A 17,019-nucleotide genomic window follows, 5' to 3' on the forward strand; every position below is an offset into this window, starting at 1 on the left:
TTAAGTCTCACACTTAACAGAGATGCCATTCCGGCCAATGCAGATGTGAGAAGTAGGTCTTACAGCTATCACCTGGTTTTTCAATGTTTTAATCAGAAGTACATGTAAACCTACAACAAACACCATCAACATTATTGTAGACATACAAACTTTTGCAAATGATTAAAAGTTCTTACGTGCCAACAATTTAATAATTGTGTGAGGGCACCAAATGTTCAAATTTTCAGAATAAGAAGCAGATTGTTAAAGGCAGTTGTAAAGACAAAACAAAAGATCAATAAAATCAAGTCCTACAAAGATATAACTTGCATGACCATAATGTCTGCACCTCCATCCAAGTCTACAGGCGGATCTATGGTTCTATCCTTCAGAAAAAAAGGAAACACAATACATCCATAAAACTTGTGATACATAAAGTTTTGTTTTTCTAAAAAATGCTGTGGTGCATAATAGCCATAGATCTAAAGATGATTACTTAAACATACCAAAGAGCTCCACATACAATGTAGGACAGTTCTCCAGTTCAATAACTCACAGCTGCCCAGTGTTATAGAGAATGGCACGAGTGTAGGAATAACTCAGTTGTATAAACCACAAATCCGCCGCGACAGAGCCATCCCAGCAGGACTAATGACAACACAATGTCTGCATCTCCATCTGAGTCTCCGGAAAGCCCGATTGTTTGACCCCTGCTAACCCCCTTTCAGAGCCTGAACCACTAATAGTTGGTTCGGAGCAGAGGCCAGAATAATCTCCCGCTGTGGAAACAGCAGACCAGCATAATGAATCAATGAGTCTAGCCTGAAGGAACCCACCAGGCTTTATATACACCTCTGCTATAAACGGCCTCCCTACAGGCCACGTACATCCCTGTGGGCTGCCACGTACGTACGTACGTTCGTTCAGACCCTTGTAGCGCCTAGAGGCACATAGGGCAGTAGGTTTCCTTGCTGTTTCAGTAGCAGGGATATTTCTACAGGGAGGGGTTGCTAATTCTTCCCCTTTTAATGTGCTTAGGGCAACTCCTTCAATATGGGACCGCCGTTGTTTGAAAGCCGGGTGCAGTCCCAACTGAGATGTCCTGACCCAGGATTGAACCAGCGTCTCCCAGTTACTATTCAGATCTCAGAAAGTCAACAATCCACTACTGTCTTGAGTATAACCCTGGCAGAAATTTCAAATGAAGACATTGTCTCTATTCCGATTGGTTGGTCTTTCCAAGGGCCGTATCGGGGGTGAACAATCTTGCATGGGACAAGAAGACTGTCGTCCAAAACTTTCTTTAACACCGACATTGTTTCTAGAGCTTTAGAATAAAACACCAAGTTTCTAATCAGTTGGCCTTTCTATTGATAGAGAGGACAAAGTAATCTACCAAGATCAATTGAATGGTTTCATCGTGCAGTATCAAACTGTTGTCCCTAACTTTTGAATCATTGACATTGTTTCCAGTATCTTAGAATAAAACACCAAGTTTCAAATTTGTTGGCCTTTCTATTGACAGAGGGGACAAGATCAATTGAATGGTTTATCTTGTAGGATTAAACGGTTGTCCCTAACTTTTGAATCATTGACGTTGTTTCCAGTATCTTAGAATAAAACACCAAGTTTCAAATTTGTTGGCCTTTCTATTGACAGAGGGGACAAGATCAATTGAATGGTTTCATCGTGCAGTATCAAACTTTTGAAACACTGACACTGTTTCCAGTATTTTAGGATAAACACGGCGTTGGCCTTTCTATGGCTGCGGGGACGGAGCAATCTCGCCGGAACAATCGGCCGGTCCCATCAGCTCCCCTGGCCCTGCATCCGGGCGCCATTCCTCTTCCACGGCTGGACCGCCAGCCAGAGCTGCCCCATCATATTTGGGGGATGGAGGCGTCCATCATGGCGGAGTTAATTGCTGGGCTGATGAGATGGAGCTGGAATGGGTTCCTCCACGGCCGCTGGCTCCATCCCTCAGCCTCCGACTCCGCTCAGGGCCCCATCTGTCACTCAAACGGTCCCCACGGTAACTGCTCTCTATCCCAGGGCACCCACAAACAGTACCCACGGCAATAGCACTCTCTATCCCAGGGTACTGACAAACTATCCCCACGGTAACAGTACTCTCCATCCCGGGGTGGTGACAAACTGTCCCCATGGTAACAGTACTCTCCATCCCGGGGTGGTGACAAACTGTCCCCATGGTAACAGTACTCTCCATCCCGGGGAGGTGACAAACTGTCCCCATGGTAACAGTACTCTCCATCCCGGGGAGGTGACAAACTGTCCCCATGGTAACAGTACTCTCCATCCCGGGGTGGTGACAAACTGTCCCCATGGTAACAGTACTCTCCATCCCGGGGTGGTGACGGATGGAGGCACGGGGAAATGGCCCATATTTAGCGGATCTGCCGGGGAAAGCCGGGAGTTACGAGGCCATTACCAATGCCTCATATCAAAAGCGACGGAGGAAGCAGCTTTCTGCGGCGTTATGAAATGCTGGCTCAGCGGAGGGTAATGGGGCAGACACCTGCAGGCAATCTTAGCCGCTCTGTTAGCTCCTCTCCTGGCCTTGCAAATGTCTTAAGGAAGACCTCGTCGGCAGCATGCACATCTTAAGACACCAGAAACGTCTTAATGTGCCGGTTATGTTCGGCAGGAGCCATTACCGACGCAGCGCTGTGATGAGAATCACCATCAGGATAACCCGGGGAAAACCTGCCTCTGCTGATGGAGGCATACAGGCATCACAGTGGTCTGTCACAGATCCGAACTCAAGCAATCCACTTTCTACAGGCACGCAACAGCACATCTACCTGAGCCTCTACAGAAATGGACAGTCTGACGACTGTTATGGCTTTACTCTACCTAATGGTGGCAAATATAGGAATCACAATGGTCTGTCACAGATCCGAACTCAAGCAATTTGCTTTCTCTGGCTGTTAGGCACGAATCTGCCTGGGACATAACAAAAATGGACAATCTGACAACTGTTATTATAGCAAAGATATGAGAATGGCATGCATGAATACCACTAAAAAAGCTTTCTTCTGATTCAGAAGTATCTGCATCTATATAGCCGGTATAACCGCCATTAGGCTTAACACACCAGCTTCGCAGGCACGCGGCGCGGCAGCAGCTGTTTATATTACACCGAACGGTCTGTTGTAAAGTGTTCTGGTACATACTTGCATGTGGGATTTATAAGTATCAGACCCTCCTTCTAGAGCGTCTTATGGTATTGAATAGTTATTAGATACAATGCTATCATAAATGGGTCTTATTAGCAATTCATTCTGTCTAGCTCTAGGATATAACACAGCAAAGCTGGCTGGAAGGCAGCATTGTGACTCGTAAATTCAACCACTGCTCCTTCAACCCTGACAGATATCTCTACTTTGCTGAGTTGATTTTCCACATAGTTAAACAGTTGTATAGTTATGAAGTCATAAAGTTATATGATCATAAGCTTGATAGGCTCTATAGCTGATAATTGAAAACATGTCTCTTCAAAGACCGATCATTAAAAATTAATTTCCCTTTCAATTATCATATATAATAAGCAAATCGAATGCAAAAATTAGACATTTCAAGCATAACAATAACTTCTGGCACCACTACAAATGTACGTTTTTTCCCAAGCCCTAAAATTCTACACGGGTTTAAAACTTGGGACCTTCAAGTCAAACTAGGCTTCGCAGAAATCCCAATCCTTCTCTTATAAAATGTTACGGGGTAATACATCACATCGTCTGCTGACAACTGAAACATTAGAGGCTATAAAGATGCTCGGGAGAGCTGTTAACGAAGATGAGAGGTCGGCAGATCAGGGATGGGGAGTTGAACCTACATTAAACATGAGCAGCATTCAAACAACCTGCTTTTTCTGTCAAACAATATGTCAGTCAAACCTGTACCTCTGCATGAGGACCACCTTCAGGCCATTGATATACAGTCAAACCTGTACAAGAGACCACCTCTATATAAGGACCACCTGGCCACTGATATACAGTCAAACCTGTACAAGAGACCACCTCTACATAAGGACCACCTGGCCATTGGTATACAGTCAAACCTGTACAAGTGACCACCTTTACATAAGGACCACCTGGCCATTGGTATACAGTCAAACCTGTACAAGTGACCACCTCTACATAAGGACCACCTGGCCATTGATATAGTCACCAGACCTGTACAACTGACCACCTCTACATAAGGACCACCTGGCCATTGATATAGTCACCTGTACAAGCGACCACCTTGACATAAAGACCACCTGGCCAATGTGACCACTTTTTGGTCCCTTAGATAATTTTCCCATCGACAAAAGCATCAACAATCCTGTCTATAGAGACCCCCTGTCCACATAGACCAGATTTTATCAGTCCCTGTGAGGTCTTTTGGGGCAGTTTTGTCACCGTACAACAAAATCAGGCAATCTGGCAACATAATAATAGCATAGATTACCCTGCATAAAGAACACACTAAAGCTGACCTAAACCCTTTCTGAACTAAAACTGATGTCGAATGGTAATGTTCATGTGGGTCTTACATGTACGTGTCCCAGTCCTGCTAGTCACATAAGAGTCGTATAGGCACATAATCGTTCCAACCTGTCGTATATCAGGGTCAATGCTGATAACTAAGGTACGCTGGAGAGATGTTTACTAGATGGGAGGTCAGAAAGCCAATTGGAACAGTTATAAAACCTGCACACGGTCGTGTGATCATGTAGCTTAATGTTTCACCGGTGGAACATTCGTACAACCGAAAACCTGGAGCATCATCGTAAAAATGCTGATTGGTGTGGGTAAAATTGGAGCTGTGCAGGTATTTCTGATGTCTACCTGCACCTAACCTGCACTGGTCCATGTACTGGGTATATACAGGTTAGGGCAGGTAACATTGGAGCCGTGCAGGTATTTCTGATGTCTACCTGCACCTAACCTGCACTGGTCCATGTACTGGGTATATACAGGCTAGTGCAGGTAAAATTGGAGCTGTTCGGGTATTTCTGATGTCTACCTGCACCTAACCTGCACTGGTCCATGTACTGGGTATATACAGGTTAGTGCAGGTAAAATTGGAGCTGTGCAGGTATTTCTGATGTCTACCTGCACCTTACCTGTACTGGTCCATGTACTGGGTATATACAGGCTAGTGCAGGTAAAATTGGAGCTGTTCGGGTATTTCTGATGTCTACCTGCACCTAACCTGCACTGGTCCATGTACTGGGTATATACAGGTTAGTGCAGGTAAAATTGGAGCTGTGCAGGTATTTCTGATGTCTACCTGCACCTTACCTGTACTGGTCCATGTACTGGGTATATACAGGCTAGTGCAGGTAAAATTGGAGCTGTTCGGGTATTTCTGATGTCTACCTGCACCTAACCTGTACTGGTCCATGTACTGGCCATGGGTATATACAGGCTAGTGCAGGTAAAATTGGAGCTGTGCAGGTATTTCTGATGTCTACCTGCACCTAACCTGCACTGGTCCATGTACTGGCCATGGGTATATACAGGCTAGTGCAGGTAAAATTGGAGCTGTGCAGGTATTTCTGATGTCTACCTGCACCTAACCTGCACTGGTCCATGTACTGGGTATATACAGGCTAGTGCAGGTAAAATTGGAGCTGTTCGGGTATTTCTGATGTCTACCTGCACCTAACCTGCACTGGTCCATGTACTGGGTATATACAGGTTAGGGCAGGTAACATTGGAGCCGTGCAGGTATTTCTGATGTCTACCTGCACCTTACCTGTACTGGTCCATGTACTGGGTATATACAGGCTAGTGCAGGTAAAATTGGAGCTGTTCGGGTATTTCTGATGTCTACCTGCACCTAACCTGCACTGGTCCATGTACTGGGTATATACAGGTTAGTGCAGGTAAAATTGGAGCTGTGCAGGTATTTCTGATGTCTACCTGCACCTTACCTGTACTGGTCCATGTACTGGGTATATACAGGCTAGTGCAGGTAAAATTGGAGCTGTTCGGGTATTTCTGATGTCTACCTGCACCTAACCTGTACTGGTCCATGTACTGGCCATGGGTATATACAGGCTAGTGCAGGTAAAATTGGAGCTGTGCAGGTATTTCTGATGTCTACCTGCACCTAACCTGCACTGGTCCATGTACTGGCCATGGGTATATACAGGCTAGTGCAGGTAAAATTGGAGCTGTGCAGGTATTTCTGATGTCTACCTGCACCTTACCTGTACTGGTCCATGTACTGGGTATATACAGGCTAGTGCAGGTAAAATTGGAGCTGTGCAGGTATTTCTGATGTCTACCTGCACCTTACCTGTACTGGTCCATGTACTGGGTATATACAGGCTAGTGCAGGTAAAATTGGAGCTGTTCGGGTATTTCTGATGTCTACCTGCACCTAACCTGCACTGGTCCATGTACTGGGTATATACAGGTTAGTGCAGGTAAAATTGGAGCTGTGCAGGTATTTCTGATGTCTACCTGCACCTAACCTGCACTGGTCCATGTAGTTTTGTGCCAATTAAATGTTGTTATAATTTGATTGTTACGCAAAATGACATGCAAAAGAAATATTTGCAGTAGCTTCCGAACAGTTTCCATTGTTTTCAGTCCGTGTGTCCAAACCACAGGTGTGCAGGTATGTGCAGAATTTGTCTGGTGCGGGGGATTTTCAATGTTACACAATGTTTAAAAAAACTATATCATGCCCCAAGCTTACATGATGAACGAGTGGTGAAAGTTGTACAATTGGGTCAGAGCAGCCCGTCTTCCCAAACCCGCTAAACAATCATGAACCTGCGCCGAAGCCCTCGCAATGCAATAATCCCCTCCACATATTAGTATATTTCACCAGCGGGTCGATAGCGGGGATCGGGCCGCGGCCCTTTGGCGGGAAGGGATCGTGTTTGTCACGACGTCAGCCGGGCGCCGCCCCCCGCAAATCAAGCCGCTCTCGGCCGGCGCTTATTGAGCGCCATTGATCCGGCTTTTACTGCGCGGCCTTAATGAACAGGAGCAGACGACGGGAGAGAGTTCGCACGGCCAGCCGGCGGACTTACCTCTGACGGGACCATTAGGGGAGCCATTGATTCCTCGGGGGTAGGAATTACAGGATAAGTAAAGGTGGTTCACCTGCTTTCATCCTCTAATGGGGGAGGGGGGCGCGATGCTGGGAGAGAATACCTGATGTGGGCCTCTCTCTTGGAGATAATGGTGGGGAAATTCTGAATACCATTATGATAGTAAACTAATATACTTTTTTGTATTTTGTAATGTTTGTGTGTTTGACTTTGAGTGTGTGTGTGTGTGTGTGCTAGAGAAAATTCCAGTCATATCTAGTTGGTCTCTCTCTCTGAGAAAAAAAAAGAAAATCCTGCTCATTTGAAACTAAAAGATACTGTGAACACACAAACTCATCCAAACTGGCCCTTTCCGTGTCTCAATCAGCGCAACGATTGACCTTTGAGGGGACCTGATAATCTTTAATGGGTCCAGACTTTGGATTAAGGAGAACACTGGGCCGTGGGATTCCCATTTTAACCACTCTGGTTCTAACAGCAGAACTAGGGCAGGACTGGACTGTGGGATTAACTACAGGCCTCTGGTCAGGCAGAACAGCAAAACTGGGGCAGGACTGGGCTGTGGGATTAACTACAGGCCTCTGGTCAGGCCGAACAGCAAAACTGGGGCAGGACTGGGCTGTGGGATTAACTACAGGCCTCTGGTCAGGCAGAACAGAAAAACTGGGGCAGGAGGGCTGTGGGATTAACTACAGGCCTCTGGTCAGGCCGAACAGCAAAACTGGGGCAGGACTGGGCCGTGGGATTAACTACAGGCCTCTGGTCAGGCAGAACAGCAAAACTGGGGCAGGAGGGCTGTGGGATTAACTACAGGCCTCTGGTCAGGCCGAACAGCAAAACTGGGGCAGGACTGGGCCGTGGGATTAACTACAGGCCTCTGGTCAGGCAGAACAGAAAAACTGGGGCAGGGAGGGCTGTGGGATTAACTACAGGCCTCTGGTCAGGCAGAACAGCAGAACTAGGGCAGGATAAGACTGTGGGATTAACTACAGGCCTCTGGTCAGGCAGAACAGCAAAACTGGGGCGGGACTGGGCTGTGGGATTAACTACAGGCCTCTGGTCAGGCCGAACAGCAAAACTGGGGCAGGACTGGGCTGTGGGATTAACTACAGGCCTCTGGTCAGGCAGAACAGCAAAACTGGGGCAGGAGGGCTGTGGGATTAACTACAGGCCTCTGGTCAGGCCGAACAGCAAAACTGGGGCAGGACTGGGCCGTGGGATTAACTACAGGCCTCTGGTCAGGCAGAACAGCAAAACTGGGGCGGGACTGGGCTGTGGGATTAACTACAGGCCTCTGGTCAGGCAGAACAGCAAAACTGGGGCGGGACTGGGCTGTGGGATTAACTACAGGCCTCTGGTCAGGAAGAACAGCAAAACTGGGGCGGGACTGGGCTGTGGGATTAACTACAGGCCTCTGGTCAGGCCGAACAGCAAAACTGGGGCAGGACTGGGCCGTGGGATTAACTACAGGCCTCTGGTCAGGCAGAACAGCAAAACTGGGGCGGGACTGGGCTGTGGGATTAACTACAGGCCTCTGGTCAGGCAGAACAGCAAAACTGGGGCGGGACTGGGCTGTGGGATTAACTACAGGCCTCTGGTCAGGCAGAACAGCAAAACTGGGGCAGGACTGGGCTGTGGGATTAACTACAGGCCTCTGGTCAGGCAGAACAGCTAAACTGGGGCAGGGAGGGCTGTGGGATTAACTACAGGCCTCTGGTCAGGCAGAACAGCAAAACTGGGGCGGGACTGGGCTGTGGGATTAACTACAGGCCTCTGGTCAGGCAGAACAGCAAAACTGGGGCAGGAAAGGGCTGTGGGATTAACTACAGGCCTCTGGTCAGGCAGAACAGCAGAACTAGGGCAGGAAAGGGCTGTGGGATTAACTACAGGCCTCTGGTCAGGCAGAACAGCAAAACTAGGGCAGGGCTGGGCTGTGGGATTAACTACAGGCCTCTGGTCAGGCAGAACAGCAGGACTGGGGCAGGACTGGGCTGTGGGATTAACTACAGGCCTCTGGTCAGGCAGAACAGAAAAACTGGGGCAGGACTGGGCTGTGGGATTAACTACAGGCCTCTGGTCAGGCAGAACAGCAGAACTAGGGCAGGGAGGGCTGTGGGATTAACTACAGGCCTCTGGTCAGGCAGAACAGAAAAACTGGGGCAGGACTGGGCTGTGGGATTAACTACAGGCCTCTGGTCAGGCAGAACAGCAAAACTGGGGCAGGAAGGGCTGTGGGATTAACTACAGGCCTCTGGTCAGGCAGAACAGAAAAACTGGGGCAGGGAGGGCTGTGGGATTAACTACAGGCCTCTGGTCAGGCAGAACAGCAGAACTAGGGCAGGGAGGGCTGTGGGATTAACTACAGGCCTCTGGTCAGGCAGAACAGCAAAACTGGGGCAGGACTGGGCTGTGGGATTAACTACAGGCCTCTGGTCAGGCAGAACAGCAAAACTAGGGCGGGACTGGGCTGTGGGATTAACTACAGGCCTCTGGTCAGGCAGAACAGCAAAACTGGGGCGGGACTGGGCTGTGGGATTAACTACAGGCCTCTGGTCAGGAAGAACAGCAAAACTGGGGCGGGACTGGGCTGTGGGATTAACTACAGGCCTCTGGTCAGGCAGAACAGCAAAACTGGGGCGGGACTGGGCTGTGGGATTAACTACAGGCCTCTGGTCAGGCCGAACAGCAAAACTGGGGCAGGACTGGGCCGTGGGATTAACTACAGGCCTCTGGTCAGGAAGAACAGCAAAACTGGGGCAGGAAAGGGCTGTGGGATTAACTACAGGCCTCTGGTCAGGCAGAACAGCAAAACTGGGGCGGGACTGGGCTGTGGGATTAACTACAGGCCTCTGGTCAGGCAGAACAGCAAAACTGGGGCGGGACTGGGCTGTGGGATTAACTACAGGCCTCTGGTCAGGCAGAACAGCAAAACTGGGGCAGGACTGGGCTGTGGGATTAACTACAGGCCTCTGGTCAGGCAGAACAGCTAAACTGGGGCAGGGAGGGCTGTGGGATTAACTACAGGCCTCTGGTCAGGCAGAACAGCAAAACTGGGGCGGGACTGGGCTGTGGGATTAACTACAGGCCTCTGGTCAGGCAGAACAGCTAAACTGGGGCAGGGAGGGCTGTGGGATTAACTACAGGCCTCTGGTCAGGCAGAACAGAAAAACTGGGGCGGGACTGGGCTGTGGGATTAACTACAGGCCTCTGGTCAGGCAGAACAGCTAAACTGGGGCAGGGAGGGCTGTGGGATTAACTACAGGCCTCTGGTCAGGCAGAACAGCAAAACTGGGGCAGGACTGGGCTGTGGGATTAACTACAGGCCTCTGGTCAGGCAGAACAGCTAAACTGGGGCGGGGAGGGCTGTGGGATTAACTACAGGCCTCTGGTCAGGCAGAACAGCAAAACTGGGGCGGGACTGGGCTGTGGGATTAACTACAGGCCTCTGGTCAGGCAGAACAGCAAAACTGGGGCAGGACTGGGCTGTGGGATTAACTACAGGCCTCTGGTCAGGCAGAACAGCTAAACTGGGGCAGGGAGGGCTGTGGGATTAACTACAGGCCTCTGGTCAGGCAGAACAGCAAAACTGGGGCGGGACTGGGCCGTGGGATTAACTACAGGCCTCTGGTCAGGCAGAACAGCAAAACTGGGGCGGGACTGGGCTGTGGGATTAACTACAGGCCTCTGGTCAGGCAGAACAGCAAAACTGGGGCGGGACTGGGCCGTGGGATTAACTACAGGCCTCTGGTCAGGAAGAACAGCAAAACTGGGGCAGGAAAGGGCTGTGGGATTAACTACAGGCCTCTGGTCAGGCAGAACAGCAAAACTGGGGCAGGGAGGGCTGTGGGATTAACTACAGGCCTCTGGTCAGGCCGAACAGCAAAACTGGGGCAGGACTGGGCTGTGGGATTAACTACAGGCCTCTGGTCAGGCAGAACAGAAAAACTGGGGCAGGGAGGGCTGTGGGATTAACTACAGGCCTCTGGTCAGGCAGAACAGCAAAACTGGGGCAGGAAAGGGCTGTGGGATTAACTACAGGCCTCTGGTCAGGCAGAACAGCTAAACTGGGGCAGGGAGGGCTGTGGGATTAACTACAGGCCTCTGGTCAGGCAGAACAGCAAAACTGGGGCAGGACTGGGCTGTGGGATTAACTACAGGCCTCTGGTCAGGCAGAACAGAAAAACTGGGGCAGGGAGGGCTGTGGGATTAACTACAGGCCTCTGGTCAGGCAGAACAGCAAAACTGGGGCAGGACTGGGCTGTGGGATTAACTACAGGCCTCTGGTCAGGCAGAACAGCAAAACTGGGGCAGGAAAGGGCTGTGGGATTAACTACAGGCCTCTGGTCAGGCAGAACAGCTAAACTGGGGCGGGACTGGGCTGTGGGATTAACTACAGGCCTCTGGTCAGGCAGAACAGCAAAACTGGGGCAGGAAAGGGCTGTGGGATTAACTACAGGCCTCTGGTCAGGCAGAACAGCAAAACTGGGGCAGGAAAGGGCTGTGGGATTAACTACAGGCCTCTGGTCAGGCAGAACAGCAAAACTGGGGCAGGACTGGGCTGTGGGATTAACTACAGGCCTCTGGTCAGGCAGAACAGCAAAACTGGGGCAGGAAAGGGCTGTGGGATTAACTACAGGCCTCTGGTCAGGCAGAACAGCAAAACTGGGGCAGGAAAGGGCTGTGGGATTAACTACAGGCCTCTGGTCAGGCAGAACAGCTAAACTGGGGCAGGGAGGGCTGTGGGATTAACTACAGGCCTCTGGTCAGGCAGAACAGCAAAACTGGGGCAGGACTGGGCTGTGGGATTAACTACAGGCCTCTGGTCAGGCAGAACAGAAAAACTGGGGCAGGGAGGGCTGTGGGATTAACTACAGGCCTCTGGTCAGGCAGAACAGCAAAACTGGGGCAGGACTGGGCTGTGGGATTAACTACAGGCCTCTGGTCAGGCAGAACAGCAAAACTGGGGCAGGAAAGGGCTGTGGGATTAACTACAGGCCTCTGGTCAGGCAGAACAGCTAAACTGGGGCGGGACTGGGCTGTGGGATTAACTACAGGCCTCTGGTCAGGCAGAACAGCAAAACTGGGGCAGGGAGGGCTGTGGGATTAACTACAGGCCTCTGGTCAGGCCGAACAGCAAAACTGGGGCAGGACTGGGCTGTGGGATTAACTACAGGCCTCTGGTCAGGCAGAACAGAAAAACTGGGGCAGGGAGGGCTGTGGGATTAACTACAGGCCTCTGGTCAGGCAGAACAGCAAAACTGGGGCAGGAAAGGGCTGTGGGATTAACTACAGGCCTCTGGTCAGGCAGAACAGCTAAACTGGGGCAGGGAGGGCTGTGGGATTAACTACAGGCCTCTGGTCAGGCAGAACAGAAAAACTGGGGTGGGGAAGGCTGTGGGATTAACTACAGGCCTCTGGTCAGGCAGAACAGAAAAACTGGGGCAGGAAGGGCTGTGGGATTAACTACAGGCCTCTGGTCAGGCAGAACAGAAAAACTGGGGCAGGAAGGGCTGTGGGATTAACTACAGGCCTCTGGTCAGGCAGAACAGAAAAACTGGGGCAGGAAGGGCTGTGGGATTAACTACAGGCCTCTGGTCAGGCAGAACAGAAAAACTGGGGCAGGAAGGGCTGTGGGATTAACTACAGGCCTCTGGTCAGGCAGAACAGCAGAACTAGGGCAGGGAGGGCTGTGGGATTAACTACAGGCCTCTGGTCAGGCAGAACAGCAAAACTGGGGCAGGAGGGCTGTGGGATTAACTACAGGCCTCTGGTCAGGCAGAACAGCAAAACTGGGGCAGGACTGGGCTGTGGGATTAACTACAGGCCTCTGGTCAGGCAGAACAGAAAAACTGGGGCAGGAAGGGCTGTGGGATTAACTACAGGCCTCTGGTCAGGCAGAACAGCAAAACTGGGGCAGGACTGGGCTGTGGGATTAACTACAGGCCTCTGGTCAGGCAGAACAGCAAAACTGGGGCAGGACTGGGCTGTGGGATTAACTACAGGCCTCTGGTCAGGCAGAACAGAAAAACTGGGGCAGGGAAGGGCTGTGGGATTAACTACAGGCCTCTGGTCAGGCAGAACAGAAAAACTGGGGCAGGAAGGGCTGTGGGATTAACTACAGGCCTCTGGTCAGGCAGAACAGAAAAACTGGGGCAGGACTGGGCTGTGGGATTAACTACAGGCCTCTGGTCAGGCAGAACAGCAAAACTAGGGCAGGAAAGGGCTGTGGGATTAACTACAGGCCTCTGGTCAGGCAGAACAGAAAAACTGGGGCAGGAAGGGCTGTGGGATTAACTACAGGCCTCTGGTCAGGCAGAACAGCAAAACTAGGGCAGGACTGGGCTGTGGGATTAACTACAGGCCTCTGGTCAGGCAGAACAGCAAAACTGGGGCAGGACTGGGCTGTGGGATTAACTACAGGCCTCTGGTCGGGCAGAACAGCAGAACTAGGGCAGGAAAGGGCTGTGGGATTAACTACAGGCCTCTGGTCAGGCAGAACAGAAAAACTGGGGCAGGAAGGGCTGTGGGATTAACTACAGGCCTCTGGTCAGGCAGAACAGCAAAACTAGGGCAGGACTGGGCTGTGGGATTAACTACAGGCCTCTGGTCAGGCAGAACAGCAAAACTGGGGCAGGACTGGGCTGTGGGATTAACTACAGGCCTCTGGTCAGGCAGAACAGAAAAACTGGGGCAGGGAAGGGCTGTGGGATTAACTACAGGCCTCTGGTCAGGCAGAACAGAAAAACTGGGGCAGGAAGGGCTGTGGGATTAACTACAGGCCTCTGGTCAGGCAGAACAGAAAAACTGGGGCAGGACTGGGCTGTGGGATTAACTACAGGCCTCTGGTCAGGCAGAACAGCAAAACTAGGGCAGGAAAGGGCTGTGGGATTAACTACAGGCCTCTGGTCAGGCAGAACAGAAAAACTGGGGCAGGAAGGGCTGTGGGATTAACTACAGGCCTCTGGTCAGGCAGAACAGCAAAACTAGGGCAGGACTGGGCTGTGGGATTAACTACAGGCCTCTGGTCAGGCAGAACAGCAAAACTGGGGCGGGGAGGGCTGTGGGATTAACTACAGGCCTCTGGTCAGGCAGAACAGCAAAACTAGGGCAGGAAGGGCTGTGGGATTAACTACAGGCCTCTGGTCAGGCAGAACAGCAAAACTGGGGCAGGACTGGGCTGTGGGATTAACTACAGGCCTCTGGTCAGGCAGAACAGCAAAACTGGGGCAGGGAGGGCTGTGGGATTAACTACAGGCCTCTGGTCAGGCAGAACAGCTAAACTGGGGCAGGGAGGGCTGTGGGATTAACTACAGGCCTCTGGTCAGGCAGAACAGCAGGACTGGGGCAGGACTGGGCTGTGGGATTAACTACAGGCCTCTGGTCAGGCAGAACAGCAAAACTGGGGCAGGAAAGGGCTGTGGGATTAACTACAGGCCTCTGGTCAGGCAGAACAGCAAAACTAGGGCAGGAAGGGCTGTGGGATTAACTACAGGCCTCTGGTCAGGCAGAACAGCAAAACTGGGGCAGGACTGGGCTGTGGGATTAACTACAGGCCTCTGGTCAGGCAGAACAGCAGAACTAGGGCAGGGCTGGGCTGTGGGATTAACTACAGGCCTCTGGTCAGGCAGAACAGCAGAACTAGGGCAGGACTGGGCTGTGGGATTAACTACAGGCCTCTGGTCAGGCAGAACAGCAAAACTAGGGCAGGAAAGGGCTGTGGGATTAACTACAGGCCTCTGGTCAGGCAGAACAGCAGGACTGGGGCAGGACTGGGCTGTGGGATTAACTACAGGCCTCTGGTCAGGCAGAACAGCAAAACTGGGGCAGGACTGGGCTGTGGGATTAACTACAGGCCTCTGGTCAGGCCGAACAGCAAAACTGGGGCAGGACTGGGCTGTGGGATTAACTACAGGCCTCTGGTCAGGCAGAACAGCAAAACTGGGGCAGGACTGGGCTGTGGGATTAACTACAGGCCTCTGGTCAGGCAGAACAGCAGAACTAGGGCAGGGCTGGGCTGTGGGATTAACTACAGGCCTCTGGTCAGGCAGAACAGCAGAACTAGGGCAGGACTGGGCTGTGGGATTAACTACAGGCCTCTGGTCAGGCAGAACAGCAAAACTAGGGCAGGAAAGGGCTGTGGGATTAACTACAGGCCTCTGGTCAGGCAGAACAGCAAAACTAGGGCAGGACTGGGCTGTGGGATTAACTACAGGCCTCTGGTCAGGCAGAACAGCAGAACTAGGGCAGGGAGGGCTGTGGGATTAACTACAGGCCTCTGGTCAGGCAGAACAGCAGAACTAGGGCAGGACTGGGCTGTGGGATTAACTACAGGCCTCTGGTCAGGCAGAACAGCAAAACTAGGGCAGGAAAGGGCTGTGGGATTAACTACAGGCCTCTGGTCAGGCAGAACAGCAAAACTAGGGCAGGACTGGGCTGTGGGATTAACTACAGGCCTCTGGTCAGGCAGAACAGCAGAACTAGGGCAGGGAGGGCTGTGGGATTAACTACAGGCCTCTGGTCAGGCAGAACAGAAAAACTAGGGCAGGACTGGGCTGTGGGATTAACTACAGGCCTCTGGTCAGGCAGAACAGCAAAACTAGGGCAGGAAAGGGCTGTGGGATTAACTACAGGCCTCTGGTCAGGCAGAACAGCAGGACTGGGGCGGGGAGGGCTGTGGGATTAACTACAGGCCTCTGGTCAGGCAGAACAGCAGAACTAGGGCAGGACTGGGCTGTGGGATTAACTACAGGCCTCTGGTCAGGCAGAACAGCAAAACTAGGGCAGGAAAGGGCTGTGGGATTAACTACAGGCCTCTGGTCAGGCAGAACAGCAAAACTGGGGCAGGGAGGGCTGTGGGATTAACTACAGGCCTCTGGTCAGGCAGAACAGCAGAACTAGGGCAGGACTGGGCTGTGGGATTAACTACAGGCCTCTGGTCAGGCAGAACAGCAAAACTGGGGTGGGGAGGGCTGTGGGATTAACTACAGGCCTCTGGTCAGGCAGAACAGCAAAACTAGGGCAGGAAAGGGCTGTGGGATTAACTACAGGCCTCTGGTCAGGCAGAACAGCAAAACTGGGGTGGGGAGGGCTGTGGGATTAACTACAGGCCTCTGGTCAGGCAGAACAGCAAAACTGGGGCAGGGAGGGTATGTGAAGTCCTGTTGCCAACCCAAGAATGAACAATACAAAGTCACAGCCGCTTTCAGTACTAGCTACCTAAAATCTAGGTGGTTTAAAATTCATGCTTTCCTTGTAGTACGGCAGAATAAAATGCAATTATTATACCATGAAATGCATAAAACAGAGGCCTCTTCAATATGCAGCTTCAACAGCACTTATACATGTATAACAGTTAGATATGTTGGCATCGGTGTGACATGTAGGAGATTCACACTGTTCAGGCAGCTAAAATCAGGAGAAGTTAGACTGATATACGGTGCAGAAGAAAAGCAGATCCAGAGAAAAGAACTTTGCAACAGACCTGATGAGTCAGCTACAGCTGTGCCCTTTGTGGCAGAGACTGCTATTCTCATATAGGGCTGTTCAGTCATAGCCAATGTTGTAGGGCTGATTTGAGTTCTACCATGGTCATTATTGGCTGATGGAGGCCATACATAAGTCTGTAAGGCTGACCAGTGTTATATAGAAGTTAGTGTGGTCATACTTACTGGCTGAAACACAGATATCTGATTAACCCATCCACATGCAGCCCTGAACAGGCTGGCTGATTCATGTGCCATCCTCTCATGGTCTCATCTCATTAATTACCGGAGCTTAATTAAGATCTTCGTTAGGAATTGGATCTAATCAGCATGGTAATGTCCTCACTATGACTTGGATCGCCCCCGATGGTACTTTCATACCTTTACTGCCTCTGATAAACCTGGATGAGTAGTCAAGGGTGGAATAACACAAATTACTGGGGCAGAATCTCTGTGCATCTGACTGGGATCAGCCATCAT

The 17,019-nt window shown here is 51.1% G+C and overlaps 1 protein-coding gene across 2 annotated transcripts in view; it reads right to left on the minus strand.

Moving 5' to 3' along the window:
* LOC136447185 (transformation/transcription domain-associated protein-like) overlaps window positions 1-17,019 on the minus strand; it is a 261,663-nt gene that overhangs the window by 73,703 nt on the left and 170,941 nt on the right. The gene's annotated exons all lie outside the window — the stretch shown is intronic.

This window comes from Branchiostoma lanceolatum, chromosome 13 (assembly GCF_035083965.1).
Source record: "Branchiostoma lanceolatum isolate klBraLanc5 chromosome 13, klBraLanc5.hap2, whole genome shotgun sequence".
NCBI lineage: Eukaryota > Metazoa > Chordata > Leptocardii > Amphioxiformes > Branchiostomatidae > Branchiostoma > Branchiostoma lanceolatum.